At 44.6% G+C, this 15,979-nt stretch overlaps 1 protein-coding gene across 1 annotated transcript in view; it reads right to left on the bottom strand.

The window, feature by feature from the left end:
* Nfkb1 (nuclear factor kappa B subunit 1) overlaps positions 1 to 15,207 on the bottom strand; it is a 113,624-nt gene extending 98,417 nt beyond the window's left edge. The window contains exon 1 of the mRNA XM_032897276.1: positions 15,118 to 15,207. The gene's annotated coding sequence lies outside the window, so the exon portion shown is untranslated. The remainder of the gene's footprint in view (positions 1 to 15,117) is intronic.
* Between the last annotated feature and the right edge of the window lie 772 nt (positions 15,208 to 15,979).

Below are 15,979 nucleotides of genomic sequence, written 5' to 3'. Positions count from 1 at the left end.
CCTTGGAACTCACATGCTAGAAGGAAAGAACCAACTTCCAAAATTGTCCTTTGACCTCTACACATGTGAATGCTTACTGCACAGACACACAGACAGACAGACAGACAGACACACACACACACACACACACACACACACACACACACACACACAAATAAATGTGACAGTGCCTTGCCCCATTTTCACGTTGTATATCTATTCACATTCAAGATACTATCCTGTTTAAATATTATGTACTCTGCGAAGTGGTACTTAAAATCAGCTTCTACCGGGGGTTGGGGATTTAGCTCAGTGGTAGAGTGCTTGCCTAGCAAGCGCAAGGCCCTGGGTTCGGTCCCCAGCTCCGAAAAAAAGAAAAAAAAATCAGCTTCTACCATATACCTGTATTTTCTCTTTCCCTGTTATCACTACAGCCTATATGAAGTCTATAACATTTCCTGGTGGTTTTGCACTAAGGGCCCCTGTTCTACTGCAACTTAATTTTACACAACTACATTTATGGTCTCCTTAAATGTATGGATGGGTACCTTACAGTCAGCAATGGGAGTTTTGCCTTTTGTATTTCAAAACTGGTAGACTAAATAACTTATGTTGAAACCAGACAGAAAGGGTCGATCACCTATCCATGATTCCCTTCACATTAACCAGCAAGAACAGGCAAATTCTTAAGAAGAGGAAGTCATCATTGTTTGCCAGAGGCCAGGGGAGTGAGTGAAGACTGGGAAGGGAGTCATCATTTACCAGATTCAAGGCATTCTTCTAGGAAGACAAAGTTTCAAAGCAAAGCTATGGAGAAATATGAGCTAGCCAGCATGTTGAATACATAAATGCTCTGGAATGATGTACTTCAAATAGCATGTTACGGGAACTACACATGAATTAAAAAATTACTTAAAAATCCACATAGATCAAATTTCAGCCATTGCAGATTAACCACTATTTGAGCTTGCCATGAAACATAACAACAGCCTAAGACACCGAACAAGAGATACAGGCTGTACAGTTGAAGGGCGCTCTGAGCTCACCTTCTGACTGAGGGCACTTTCTAATCCAGGCCACAGGAAGCAGAGTTCAAATAAAGAGCAGTAATCTCATTGGTCAGAGAAACGGCATAATGCAAAGCTTCAGAAATCTACACTCAGGCCACCTTTGCTCTTTGATGAAATACTAACAAAGGTCCCAAAAAGCTCAGTGGAAAGGAGCTGTTGGGCTAGAAATGCTCTGATAAGATTACAGAGGCCATGCAGAGCTGAGAGACACTGTGGGTGTAATCATCTGTGTTGAAGAGACAACAGTATATGTTCTGAACATGTGTGGTTATAGCAGTCTATGGAAAAACCATGCTACGAGAGTCACGAACACATCTTAAAATAAGGGCAACTTTAATGCATCTTAGTAAGGCCTCTTAGGACAAAACTCAATCCTGTATAAAAGAAATACACGCAAATTCTTCACATTACGATATCTATAATGGACAACAAAAATATTGAAGCATACAAAGAAGCAGGTACCTTTGTCCCAGAAGACACAATGATAAAATTCATAGCTAGTGACTTTAAAACAGCTAACAAAAATATGTTCAACAATATAAAGAAAAAGATAGACATAATGAATGAATAGAGAATTCAGCAGCAAAAATACAAAGGCTCTTTAACAAATGTAAGTCAATCTTAGAACTGCAATGAAATTTCGCCAGAGGGACTTACCAGTATCTTGGACATTATAGAAGAAAGGATCAATAAACCAAAACAAAGACCAATAAAACTATCCAAACAAAACACAGAGGAAAAGAAGAAGTAAACAGTACCTCAGTGATTTAGGGGACAATATCAAGTAGTTTATGTATTTGTAATTTAAAGTACTAGGGAAAAAGAGAAGGAGAAAATATTTGTAGAAACAAAGGCAATTTTTTTTTTTACAAAAGTTAGTTTATATACCTTTACCCATATATCCAAGAATTTAAATCTCCATGTTAAATAAAGGGAAAAGCATAAGATATTGGCTAGGTAGAAAGCCCTAGGGGCTGGGGATTTAGCTCAGCGGTAGAGCGCTTACCTAGGAAGCTCCTTGGGTTGGGTCCCCAGCTCCAAAAAAAAAGAAAAAAAAAAAAAAAAAAAAAAAAAGAAAGCTCCTGTTGTCAAAAACCAACCAGCCAACTAACCAACCAACCAACCAACCAACCAAACAAACAAACAAACAAAACCACAACATGTTAAGAAATAACTCAAAGTTAAAAACTACCCAAAGATCAAGAGACAATGTCATGGTATTTATAAATGCATGCATACATACACACAAACACACACACACACACACACATACATACATACAGCAGAGCAGCGAAAAGGACAATGGCAGGTGGCTAAGTCAGCCTCCCATAGCAGAAGCTGAAAGGAACTGAAGAAAGCCACCCCTTCACAGAGACACCAGAAAGGAGATAAATGGAACTCTTCAACGTAAAGGTGACTCGGGGAGCTAGAAGAGAAGGCACTGGTACAGAATGTACTGTAAGTGCACATGGTTTTGGCAACAAAGGTGAACTGACACTTTCTAAAAGAGAAGAGCTGAGAGAATTCATAACTCCTAGAAATGACTGAAGACATGCTAAAAGCAGGTCTTCGTGGTGAAGGGAAGTGAGATCGACGTGGACCTGTAGCAAACAAGGAGAACACTACCAAAGATAAAGATGTGGGCACACGGGACCTGTAGGAAACAAGGAGAAGACTACCAATGACAAAGGTGTGGGTACACGGGACTTTTGCTTTACATTGAACAACACAGTATATTGTGGAGTATACTGAGCCCCTGGAGGGAAAAGGTTTAATGACATTAGCACAGAGGAGCGAGCAAATCAGGGCTTCCAAGTTGGGCACACAGTGCTTTATTCACTGAAGACGTAGGATGCAGAAAGTCCTACCACCATTTCACAGAGCCACCAGAAAGGAGATAAAATGGAACTCTTCAATTCCTACACTAACTTCATTTAGAAAGACCAACCGTGGGTAAAGAAGAGGTGGTACAGTATTAGATGCAAATAAAATAAACTCAGCTGTAAAAGGCAGAGATGTCAAACAGTACAGAGAAAGCAAGACCCAAGAAAATGCTTTTCCTACGGATTACACTTCAATACGAAAGACACAAAGTGTTAAGCAGAAGCCTGGGATACTGTGTTAATAACACACAAATACTAAACACAGGAAAGTAGTCTATATCATAATCATCAATAAAGAAGATCAGGGGATGGAACATTACCAAGGACAAGGAAGGATATATGAATCTGTGTGTGTGTGTGTGTGTGTGTGTGTGTGTGTGTGTGTGTACAGTTCATTAATGAGTAGTAATAATTTTCTTGTTTTGTGACAGGGTCTCTATAAGTAGCTATGGCTGGACTCAAACTCACACCAACCCCCTGCCTCTAGATCTTGCGTGTTGGAACTATATAGATGTGCACTACTGGGCCTAGCTAAGAATAATGACCTCAACCTGCATGCACTTATTAACAGGTCTCCAAAATACACGAAGCAAAAAGCGGTAGACCTAAACACCTGTGGAAGAGGCAGAAATCCACAAGTATAGCAGAGAGTTTTCAACTTTCCTCTTTCAGTACTGACTACAAACACGACCTACTGCCTTCATATGTTTGTCCTGTTAGAACACTTGAGCCATGGTAATTTATTAAAACCTAAGTTTATTTCTCATAGCTCTGGAGGCAGGAAGTCCAAGGTCAAAGCACCTAAATGAGGAATGTATCCTTCAGAGGAAATGATCACTGTACTGTCACAGAGTAAAAGGTGGAAGAGCGAGAGGGGATGATCCTCCTTATAACCCAGTTCATGGCAGGGGGAGGGGACGTGCTACGACCTCATGACCTCTTAAAGGCTCACTACTCCTAATACCACATTGTGTTCTGTAGGGCTGCAAGCGGAACACTCACAAAGACAGACAACACGCCGGGCCATGAAATCAAGTCTCAGCAGATCTCAGGGAGAGTATGCAGAACGTGTTCCCGAATAGGAGTTCCCAGGCAGTTCACGCGTTAAAGGCATGGTCCACGGAGTGCTTCTTCCGGGAAGAAGTGTTCTACTAGGACACGTCCTGGAAGGATGCTGTGGGGTCACAACCAGTTCTTTTTGCCATTTGCCTCCTGATTGACGAGCAGGTAGCTATGCTTTACCAGGTGCTCTGGCCGTGACACACCGTCATGGTGGATGTCTGTGGTAACAGACTGGGAGACTGGAACACATCAACTAAACCTTTCCTCTTTACATGTTAAGTAAATCAGGTATTGGTTAATAGTGACAGAAAGCTGGTGAACCCTTATATAACCTAAACATGATATTCAGAAAAAAAACAAACAAAAATCAAACAACAACAAAACCCTAGTGACAGAAAGACAGCACCAAAATACCCAAATATATGTAGTTCAGCCAACATGGTGGTAGGAAGGAGAAAGCCTCTGAATAAAAATAAATAAATAAACACAGCCAGAGTCTCCTGTCTGAAAGAATCATCAAACGCCTTGTGTGTCATGTCCACTGTCACCACGGAGACAGGAATGCCTTAGCACGGTGACTAGGGTGCGTGCCAACGCGATCCACAAGAAGCAATCTTTGCCTGTGGTTGTCTTTAATCATGGCTGACTAACATCCATGGGACTGAAAGCACGTTTGGGACACTTTCTAATCATAGTGTAATTAAGTGTCATTTATACCAAATGGCAGACTCCATTCTAAGTGAAATTTATTTTCAGTAGTATCAGAGAGGGCTCAGTCCTGCTGGGATTAAGTTTGTAGGGCTATGGAAGCTCTCTAGGGATTGTAGCAAATCAGATAAAAACTTTTATCTTATAATTGAAGTCAGCCCTGCCTGGTTTTCCTCATAAATAGCAAATCAAGGCCTCTGTTCATTTGTCTACTGGACTGTGTTCTGGAGACCTGCTTCCCTTGTACTGAGTTCTCTTCTTCCCTAAAAACACGCAGAATGGGATTTCATTTTGATGCCCAGTCTCCTTCTGAGAATCCAGTTAGAATGAGCACACCTCCAGACCCAGGGAGAGGATGACTTTGTGGATCATTAACTAGACACCCAGCCACTTGCGTTGATTCTGAATGAGTTGACGAACCCTGGATTTTAATTTTATAAATCCTCAAAAATCCACAATATATGTCTTTCCTGATTTTTTACTTTATGATGTTGGAGGTTGAATCTACAGCCTTGAATATAGTTGGCAAGTGTTCTACCAATGACCTACATCCCCAACCCCTTTGCTGTACAAGAAAGGATTTATTGTGTGGACCAGCAAGTTTGATTCTGCAGATACAGGCACAGCCAGGCTGGGGTGAGGCAGGGTATCCTTGAGGGAACAACCAAAGGGAAGACTTTCCAGGCATACACACAAAGGTACAATGATTTGCCAGCAACAAAGGCAGGCTTCACACAGCCCCTGAATCTAATTTAGAGCCCTGTCAATACTGAGCACTGCGGACTACACGCAGGTGCCAGTGCTCAACCCACGGCCAGGGAGGACGAGGTTGCCTTAACCCTACTACAGCTGAGGTCAGGAGCGAAGATGCCTCCCGCGTGTCCTGCTCAGTGGCCTCCATTACCCTGCTTAAATAAGCATAATTTTTCTTTAACTCATACACGATGAGTTAAAATGAATATGTGATTTGTTTCACAGTTTTATTTATATTTTAATTTTTAAAAAAAGAACAGATTTTGTTTCATGAGGAAAATCTGAAGTGAGTATCGACTCATTGTTTTGTGGGGGTTTAGGGGTTGGTTTGGTTTAACTGTAGCTGTTGCTGCTGTTTTTGACATAATTTTATCATGTAGCCTAGGCTAGCCTTGATGTCACAAACCTGCTCCTGCCTCCTCCAGAATGCTGGGGTTTCTGGCTTGTGTTGCCATGCCTTAATTTACTGCCTGGTGGGGATGAATGTGAGTGACAGAACCGATGTTTATACAACCCAAGAGGCATGGGTGGTGTCATTTAGATGAGGGTTGTGGGCGGGGACCTTGGAGGGCAGGAGGAATTTTGAGGGGCCAGCAATATGCTACTTTCTGACTTCCACCAAAGCTAAGTGTGCTCACTCTAAGAGAAATCACCAATGATGCTCCTCTGGTATCCAGACACTTCCTAGGCAGTCAGTTCTTCAAACTTTAGAGAGACTAACATCAAAAGGGAAGTGTGAAACTAGAACCATTCCATTAACCTAAACTCCGTCCGGGTGTGTACTTCTGATTTGGTCAGTATTGTATTTCTAAGTACCCGGCACATGAGAAGGACTTGATGGGCCCGCAAACGAATTGCTTCTGTAAAACTAAAACCCTACACTTGCCAGCTGCAGTCAAGCGTTTCCTGAAGTGTAAACAGGATCGCCCTGTACACCAGAAGTGTATGCTTTGTCATGTGTCACTTCTGCTATATGAAAGCTGGGAGGGGGAAGAAAAATAACTTTAAAGCCCTTGCTAGGATAAGCGAAAACTGGCTCCCCTCTCTCCTCCCACCTCTAGCCCTAACCCTGGCGTCTGTTATTCACCTTCTGGTCATATTCCCAGGGATGAGCTTATATTTTTGTCAGTGTCATGTTTAGAGCTGCATTCCTTCTAGGACAGATGAGGCTTATTCCATCGATACCGTCTCCTCCTCCTCCTCCTCCTCCTCCTCCTCCAAACTGGAGTCGACTTAGACTCAAATACTGAATTTTATACTCAATGTCTGCTTCAAATTTGCCACAGTTTTCTTTGCATAAGTTATATGTAAGTAGACCCAAAAGGTCTACTGTCAGGACCCAAAAGTAACCCACTATCCACACACCCAACAGTTCTTCACACAGTCGTTGAACAACAAGAACTGGCTCCATGCATACTCACTGCGTCTTCTGCTTACTGACCCATTAGGATGGCAAGGAAATCTGAGGTCTTGTAACCCATGCAAATGACATGAGCAAAACCTAATTACTTTAGAGGTAGGTGTTTATACAGTCTAGCTGTTTCTACTCTGTCTCTCTCTCTCTCTGTCTCTCTCTCTGTCTCTCTCTCTCTCTCTCTCTCTCTCTCTCTCTCTCTCTCTCTCTCTCTCTCTCTCCTCCCCCCCAAAACAGGACCCAAGGAGGTTAATTCGAGTACCAGAAGACACAGCTTAACGGGGAACACAACTTCTTAATCATTTGGCTTAGTTACTTGTTCCTTCAGCAAACAGAACGAGGGCTATGCAAATAAAAACGAAATGAAATAACCCCTGCCCATTATGCTCATCGTGTTTTGTTTAAAAACACATAGGAAGTCAAGAGAACACAGAGTGGCCAACATCATCCCTTACAGGGAGGTCAACATAACAGAGAAATGGAGGTGCTGAGCCAAGCCTAAGGTTGAGCAACCAGCAGGGTGAGCACAATAGAAAATCCTCTCTTGCAAATGTACTAAAGAGAGCAAGTCTCAGGACGGTTGGTGGGGGGTGGGGGGTGGGGCACTGGAAGTCGGTCCGGATGACTTGGGGATTAGGAGATGAGTGAAGAATTAGGGAGGTGAGGCCTGGTGAGAGGGCTGTAAAGACCTCGCCTTAGAGTAGAACAGAACCAGAGAGTAGCTGTGAAGGCTCCAGAAGCAGGACACTGTCTTGGGAGACAGGGGAGAAGCAAAAGCCAGAAATGCAGCAGAAGGCGCGGGCTCCGTCTGAGGCTGCAGATCAAGAGACTCTAGGAGCAACTGAAGGAGAAAGTGGGGGTTAGGAAGGGCTGTGAGACTGTGAGAGGGAGAAAGAAGCCTGTAGAATGGCACAGAGGGTAGCAATGGTGTCCCTCATGTGTAGAAGTAACGGGCATGAGAGGAGAGGGGTGTGAGAAACTTACGGGCACCCCTGTGGAGATGCCGAGGCGTCTGGGATTTGTCCCAGTGGCCGTCCCACTTCTGCTTAGCAGATCAGTAGTAAGGGCAGAGACACTGCCTAAAACATCACCGTCTTTTGCAACATGGGATTAAACTACCTCAACAGTAACTTGGACTAACTCCTATTTGGCCATCACAGCAGACTTTCTAAGAGAAGGAGGGTGCTTTCCCCACCCATCAGGAAGAAAAAAAGAACCATAATTGCAGGGTAAATGACCAAGCAGGCAGTTCTCTTAAATAATCAGGAAACATTTTAATGGTTCTGTGCTTGTTGAAATTGAATTAAATGTCTTCAGTGGGGAGTTGGGCAAATACGCGGAGAGAAACGATATTGCACCAAATGGGCACTATAATTAGCAAGAGAACAATGGGAGATATTTAGTTATTACCAGGCACCGTCACTGTGCTTTTGATTTTAATTTCCCAAGTGCAGCCATGTTTACTTAGACTGTTTCTTAGAATAGGGGAAATGACTTTTTGGGGGGGGCTAATAGGCAAGTAGGCGCCCCCCATGGGCAAGCTGTACTTCCAGCTCCACCGTTTGCAGCTTCTGAACAGGATGGCCAAGGCTCATGCCTACAAACTCCTGTCCACAGGCAACTGCTCTTCTTCCGTGACCTTCCCCTTTCAACCATGATGTGCACAACTTACCCAGTTTTCAGGAATTCTGGTTCCCCTTCCAGATTATTTTATTTCTACATTCGAGACTTACCATTACAGGGAATGTTCCCTAAACCTTTGTTTATGTTTCCACTGTCACTGTTTTGGCCACACCTTTCAAGGCCCGAGGTTTAATGACACCTGCATAGACTAGTTAAAGTGCTCCAGGGAGTCAAAGCATTAGAGACGAGTTATTTAAATAAATGGAGTTTTCGACTGGCTGGACTTTAGGTTCACTTAATCCATCTCCTCTGGAAAGTCCTTCCCAGGTTTCCCACCTGGTCTGGAAGAAGTAGTCTGAATACAGTTGTTTGGTGTTTTTTTTTTTTTTAATCCCACTTCCTATATTTTACATTTGTTTTCAGTTTTGATTTTATACAAACCCCGGGTATTATATATTCCTATATGTACTTTTATAAACAGTCAAAGGGCAAACTTAAGTTTGACTTGGCTTCTATTCTCGGCCTCGTCTGGTGGGCCTTCCTTTCTACTCTAAATTCCCCCGTGTGACCGGCCATCCGTATTTCATCCATCTGTCCACACTGTCTTCCTTTAAATTTCTAAGCCACAAAAGTCCATCACAAGGCTGCCAAGATGGCTCACCCGGTAAAGGCACTCGCCACGAAGCCTCAAAGCCTGAGTCTCCAAGACCCGTGTGGTGAAAGCAGAGAACGGGCTCCTGCAAGTTGTCCCCTGATTTCCACAAACTAAATTAATCAATGTAATTATTAGAAAAGTGCACCATAGGTAGGGCTTTGCACTAGATGCTGTTGTCTTCTGTACCGTGCCTACACCTTAACAAAAAATTATATTAAAGCCTTTAAGTAAGCCTTACTAGGAAAACACCAATAAACGGTTACCCCTACAAAGAAACCCATGTTTAAGAACCAACAGCTAGGGACCATCTTGAAGAGTCATTAAAACACAAGGTGGAAATTTGTGTTAACATTTGTCTTTGAAGACATATTTTCTAAGACAACTCAGTCATTTTTTTTTCCCTATCAGAATGAGTTGTGGGCTTGACAGAGAGCCAAGCAGGACTTAGAGACCATTAGCGCTTTATTTGTCTGCACACTGGGAGACTTGAGACCTGGTGGGGTACAGTAGGGGTGGGTGTGCTCTCACATGGCTCCACGGCATAGCCAAACCACAGGACACGTAACAAATGTAATAACCTGGGAGCTTTTTGCTGCTCGAATAAACAAGATTCATTCAAACGACCCATTCTCTTGAACATTAACTTGGTTCCCTCGAGGACGCTCAACCCGACGCAGAGCGTTTCTTACTTCAGGTTTATAAATAGTGAGTCCACTACAGAGACTCTCCTGAGCCTTACTTATCAACAGGTTTACACTGAAGGGAACAAACCAGCAAGCCTAAGTCTCATATGTACAGCTATGCATACATCTCTGACTAGAGCAATGGCTAGAACAAGTCACAGCTTTGCTTACTCTCGCTATACCCAGAAGCTGCAGGATGGGTTCGTCATGCTTTGAGGTGGCAGCAGTATGGGGAAGACACAGGCTGTGTGCTCGGGTTGGATACACTTTTAACTGACAACTGCTGTCAATCATTTTCATTGGCCCTTTGAGCAAAGGCAGCTTTCCATACAAGTGGGTACATATGCAAACGCTGAAATTCTCCAGGGTTTGTTGGCAACAACAAAAGATTAAATATGTATCCATGTGTATCCATGTAGTGATATACACATATAGTGATACTATATATCACTCTTTCATTTTTCTCAATGTGGATGTATGTCTATCAGTGTTGTGAAGAGAGGCAAGCTCCAGAACAAGAATTGAGGGTAACCAAGAAGAATGTCCTAAGGCTTCCTGAATACAGTGACGTCAGGATGGAGGCCGGCATCTTGGTCCTTTCTAGTCCAGCTGGTATATTTCACTGAATCAACGGAGTCTGTCAAAAACAAGTGGTCAGGTGCGTAGTTTCAAGCTCAATTTCCTGAAGTGCTACAACTGAGGGAAGAGTGGAGCTGACTTGTGGGAGGCAAGGTCACCACAAGGTGAAAGTGAAGCACAGTAGGCCTCCCAGGGTTTTCCATCTGGTTCCCTGGAGCAGGCACAGACACGAGTGACAAGCACACTCTTCTGGAGGCTATATTTTACTTAGATGTTTGCTTGATGGATTTGAATGTGTTAGCCATCTTTTTGTTAGCATTGGTTCCCTTTTTGGAGAGACTAGCATTGAAATTACAGTTTCAATGAAATTTAGAGAAGTTCTAACTCTGCAAAAAAAAAAATTTTACACACACACACCACACACACAACCATTTTACCTGTATAAGTGCAACTTAATCATTTTGATTACTTTATTACGTTGCTTGGCTAGTGTCTCTAAAACTTTAAAATTAAAAAGATGCTTTTCCATTTCATAAAATCCCCTTTTTGAATGAAAGGCTTCCTCTTTTTCTTTTTGCTTTCAGAGAGAACAGTAGGTAATTGTTAATAATTTATAATTCTAATAAACCATAAAAGTACTTTATATAAAATATGGTACTCGGGGAACAAAAGCTGTGTTTGGGACTCCTCTCTTACCAGAAGGACAACATGCTTCTCAATGCCTGTAGGATAAGGCTGTCTGTCAAGTGGGTGAAATCAATTCAATGTGATTTAGTTGTTTATTGGGTATCATTTAAGAACCAACAAACTCAATAAAAGGGTTGGAGATTTCTTGTCAGTATGGATTAACTGTTGTTTGCTTTTAGCTAGAACTATAGGTCCTACTCTTTCAAACAGCCTTTTATTCTTTTAAAAACAATTTTAGGTTCTCCTATAGACTATGCCCTGTAGAATATTTATATCTTTCTTGTATGTTCAGGGTTGTTTTTACAGTTAAAGAAGGATTGTAGACACTTTAAAATCTGTGAGGACTAGGGATCAGACTAAAAGCTGGTTAGGAAGTTTGGGGCCCAAGAGTTTACTTCGCAAACCACCAGAAGGTAATTTGTACTAGATAATTAAAACATTATATATATATATATATATATCATTATTCCAGTTTTTAAAACAAACAACAAATTAAAGCCTCTCAAACGCACATTAGTGATAATTAAATCTGTGTTACTATGTAAAGTGTAATGGCTTCATAATATTAGATTTTAAAAAAATTAATATATAGTACTAAGTATTAATACCCCAACAAATGTCTTCTCTATATTCTCTCTTCTTGACTTCACAATCTTTACCAAGTCCTATCTTATATCAGGCTTTGACGTAGTCTTATCTTCTCTACACTATTTGTTGATCTTCTGATCTCATTTGAAAGGATTAACTGGTGTCCAGGAATATCCTCTCAGACAATACAGAAGCTAAAAGGGGAAAGCAATTCCATAGGGGGCAAAAGAATGCCCTTCCCTCCTTCCTTCCTTCTCTCCCTCCCTCCTTCCCTCCTTCCTCCCTTCTTCCCTCCCTCCCTCCTGTCCCTCCCTCCCTCTTGTCTTCTCCATCTCTCCCCTCCCTTCTTTCTTCCGAACAAGACAATGCATACTCATTAAGGCAACGATAAGAACTATCAACTCTACCAAACTATGTGGTTTTCAAGCCTCTTCCAGATCCGACTTCCAAGAGGATGCCCTTCTCCCAAGCGTTCCCCTGAGGCTGAGTGTCTGCACTTAGCGAAAAGCCTCACATCTCCCTGCCTCAGCAGAAGGCCTCTGCTGGGAGAGGTAGGTTCCTACTCCTGTGCCTGCTCACCTCTAACAGGACAACCAGTTTCAGTACGGACGGGAGGTGCAAAAGCACAAATCACAACCACAGAAGCAGAAAAAAAGTGCTCCGGTTGTCAAGCGGCCTTCGTGGGACAGAAATGCAGGCATGAGAGAGTCTTCAAGCACTAAAATTCTATCCGACCTTCTCCTGGGCCTTTTCTTCTAACACAACCACGCTACCTTATATAATTCATGTTGTAAGCAGAAAGCTGGTACGCCATCCAAACAAAACAACTTCCTTCCAGAGGACAAATCCACGAGAACTTTTGCACAGATAGCCATTCATACACATTCAGTCTCCTGAATGGGGATTCCTACTCACTCTGCCACACAAGAAGAGCAGGACACAGGATTTGCTCTTCTGATTCAACTAGCATGTTCCAGATACGCTTCCTAACACAGTACAGAACACAACATCTAGATGAAGATCACTAGCAGGACACTCCTCTAGATGAAGGGGAGAAAGGGTATTTTGAATTCATTCCCCAAGAATCCTGATGGCAAGGCTACAGGTATATGGAAGTATAGTAGAACACTCACAAGGTCCTGGGTTTGATCCCGGACTTGGCTATGTCATGAATCCACACAGCAACTCAGGACCAACTATTTGAGCCTGCTATTTGAAGATGCCAACTATTATTTTCTTTGCCCATGCTCAAATTAATTAAGGGTTATAAATGGTCACTTCTCCCTAGAAGCCAGAACTTTCCCCTCTTTGGAGCAGGGGAATACCTCATAAATAAATTAGGTAAAACCATGGCTTGCTGATTGAATGATAATCCACAGTCCATGTGGTTGCCAAGTCTTTATCTAGACCTCTCTACCGCAATGAGCAATCCCTGAACGTCAGCAAAGCGGCTTACTTCATCGGTTATCTGGAAGTCTGCAAGTAGTGAAAACAGCCCACAGAAATACTAGCTTCTCCACTCAGCCTCAGTTCACCTGAAGGACCATGAAAAGGAACAGCACCATTAAATCCGACGCCACTCGCTTCCAACCACTCCAGCTTTAACCCACTGCACCTCAGTCAGCCTGGCTGAGCTAGTTTTAAGGGCAGAAGTAAAAAAGGAAGTAGAAAGATCAAAGCAGTGCTTACAAAGGGGAAGCAGGGCTGTTTTCTGTATGTATACTCCAGTATTTACTAACTGGCTTTCAAACACAAGCACATTCACAACCTACACAGTTCAGGTAATTGCCCTGTGTAGAATACAAGATGCTACTTAATTTCCGAACGGAGATAAGAGGTGACAGAGATAATCAGGTTGCCACCAACCTTTAACAGGATTAAACAACTTTCTTTAAAAGTCTTCTGGTTTTGAAGTGGTTAGTGTTTCCCGGCAAGTATAGTATTTTAGTGCCAGCATTCAGCGTACAGAGAAGCTTTCTTTTGTGTTCAAGTTTATTCAGTATCTTAAGCCAAGGAGACATTTTCTCTAAGCTAGCAAGAGACTCCCAGATGTATCAGCATGGACCAGAGTTGCCGAGTTCACGTTCCCATCAATACACGTGCTCTTTTAGTCATCCAGTTGGGGCGATAAATGTTAAATGCAACAGGAAGCAAACCCTTTTAATTCCAGACTTCTCAAGTTCTTATGCAAAGCAAAGGACTTCGCTGTAAATAATTTACATAATTTTTCGTGCATCAAACAGTAAGAGACACCATCTCTAGAAAGCACAATATTAAAATCAAGGGGAAAAAAACCCCACTTCAGTAAGGACCTTACTTTAATCAAGTTTCCCTTTTCAAGGTCTGACGAGCGTTAATGCATTTTTTGCCACCCAAGAACACTCCGCTGAAGATTCCTTTAGAAAGCCATCTCCATCTTTAGTACTAACCACCACTCTGAGACCCAGCATTTGATGCCACGGCTATGAAATGTTACTCAACACCACGAGCAGTTCTCAGTTATGAGCCCTAGAACAACCAAAAATTTTAGTTAAATATGGCTACTTAGAGAGCTGCAGTGCTGACCTTTACTTTGCAAAGTCCATAAAAACGGGTTAAATTTAGACGATGAAATCTTCTATCATTAGTTCCATTTAAGCTTTAGAATTAGACCAATAAACAGAGAGCCAAGAGCAGTGTCCAGCTCAGAAGACCGAAGGAAGCTTACATGTAGGAGAGGCGTCGTTCGTATCTTTTTCTGTTTCAGAGGTCAGGCACAAAAACATGGTGCCATTATCCTAGAGTAATCAAAAGTCTAAAAGGTGCTATTCGTAGGTAATTCCTGTCTCAGATGCCAGGCCTGGAGAATCGGGGTGAGGCCCTCCTTATATTTTGAAAAATCAATGTTGAGATTTGGCAGCTGAATGTATCATGTGTGTGCATCAGGGGTGGTGGTGTCTATCACAGATGGGTAAGCGGGCCCCAGGCTCTCCTGAGGGATTCTTAGGAGCTGGGAAGGGCTTTGCCTGCCAGGAGGACTGACAGGCACTTCTGCTTTCATTTCACCGACCGCCCTTTGGTGAAATCTGGCTGTGCACTGCACCAAACACCTTTCTATCTGTCCTTTGCCGTGGCGGACCTCAGCCTGGCCGCCACCACCCCACCCCACCCCCGCGGCAGGGGCTCGGGTACATCTTTCTAAAAGTTTGCAAGAGTTCCCCTCCGGTTCCCGTTCCCGCCCGCGGAGACGCGGAGGGCCCCGCCAGCCTGCCCGCAAGGCCTCGGGCCGCCCAGTGCGGATGTGCTCTGTCCCCGCAGCCGGGGCCGCGCGCCCGGCGACTCCTGCCCCGGGTTCCCCCGCGGTCCCCTCCGTGAGTCCCAAGCCGGTGGGACCCGCTGCACCGGCGCTGCGGAGAGCTGGTCGCTCTGTTCCCCTACCCGCCCCGGGGCTTACCCTGGAGGTGAGGCGCGGCCTTTCCGCGCCTGCGGGCTCCCGCTGCGGGGCAGCGCGGACCGGCGGGAGCCCGAGTCTGGTCCTGGCGCCGGCCGGCGGCTCAGCGGCGCGCCATGGCTGCGGCGCGGGCGGAGAAGCGCAGGGCGGGCCGGGCGCGGCGGGGCCCTGAGCTCCGGCCTGCGCTGCTGGAGCCGGCCCGCGAGCAGGCCGAGGGCGGCGGCGGCGGCAGGCCGGGGGCGCGCAGGGCACGGGAAGCCGTCAGCGCGCAGCCGGGCTGCTCGGGTGGCGAAACCTCCTCTTCCTGCCCGGCTCGCCTCGGTACTTCTCTCTCGTCCTCTCTCGCTCACTCTCTCACTTCCTGGCTGGAAATTCCCACTGACGTCGAGAGAGCAGACAGACGGACGGACCCACGCGCGCGCGCACAGCGGGGGCGGGAGGTGGGGTCGCCGCCGGGGGTGGGGGAAGCCCGCGCGCCCCGATCGGGCGCCCCGAACCCCAAGCCCCGCGGCGACCGCGACGCCCCCGGGAGGCGCCCGCAGCCCAAGGGCAGGCCTGGACAGCTGGAGGCCACGGGAGACCAGCCGGTCCCCACGCGCTGGACACAAAAGTCAATCTCATCTGCATGTTCCCTCCTCTGGGGGTCTTGGATACACTCAGATCTCTTCACAGAGCGAACCGGAACTTCGAGATCGTAGTTGAGGTCTCTCCAGAGAATCATGAACTTATATAGGGTCTGGACGAAGTCTTTCAATCCGCTCAATTATTCCAGCCACAGCGAATTGTCCGGCCTGTGAGATCATCGCTGTGGATGGAATTATAGTGACAGTGGGACCCGCGGTGTTGGTTCACAGCTCATAAATCC

The sequence above is a fragment of the Rattus rattus genome, chromosome 3, assembly GCF_011064425.1.
Source record: "Rattus rattus isolate New Zealand chromosome 3, Rrattus_CSIRO_v1, whole genome shotgun sequence".
Classification (NCBI taxonomy): domain Eukaryota; kingdom Metazoa; phylum Chordata; class Mammalia; order Rodentia; family Muridae; genus Rattus; species Rattus rattus.
The sequence above is the reverse complement of the archived record's forward strand: the minus strand, read 5'-3'. Positions and strand labels throughout refer to the sequence as shown.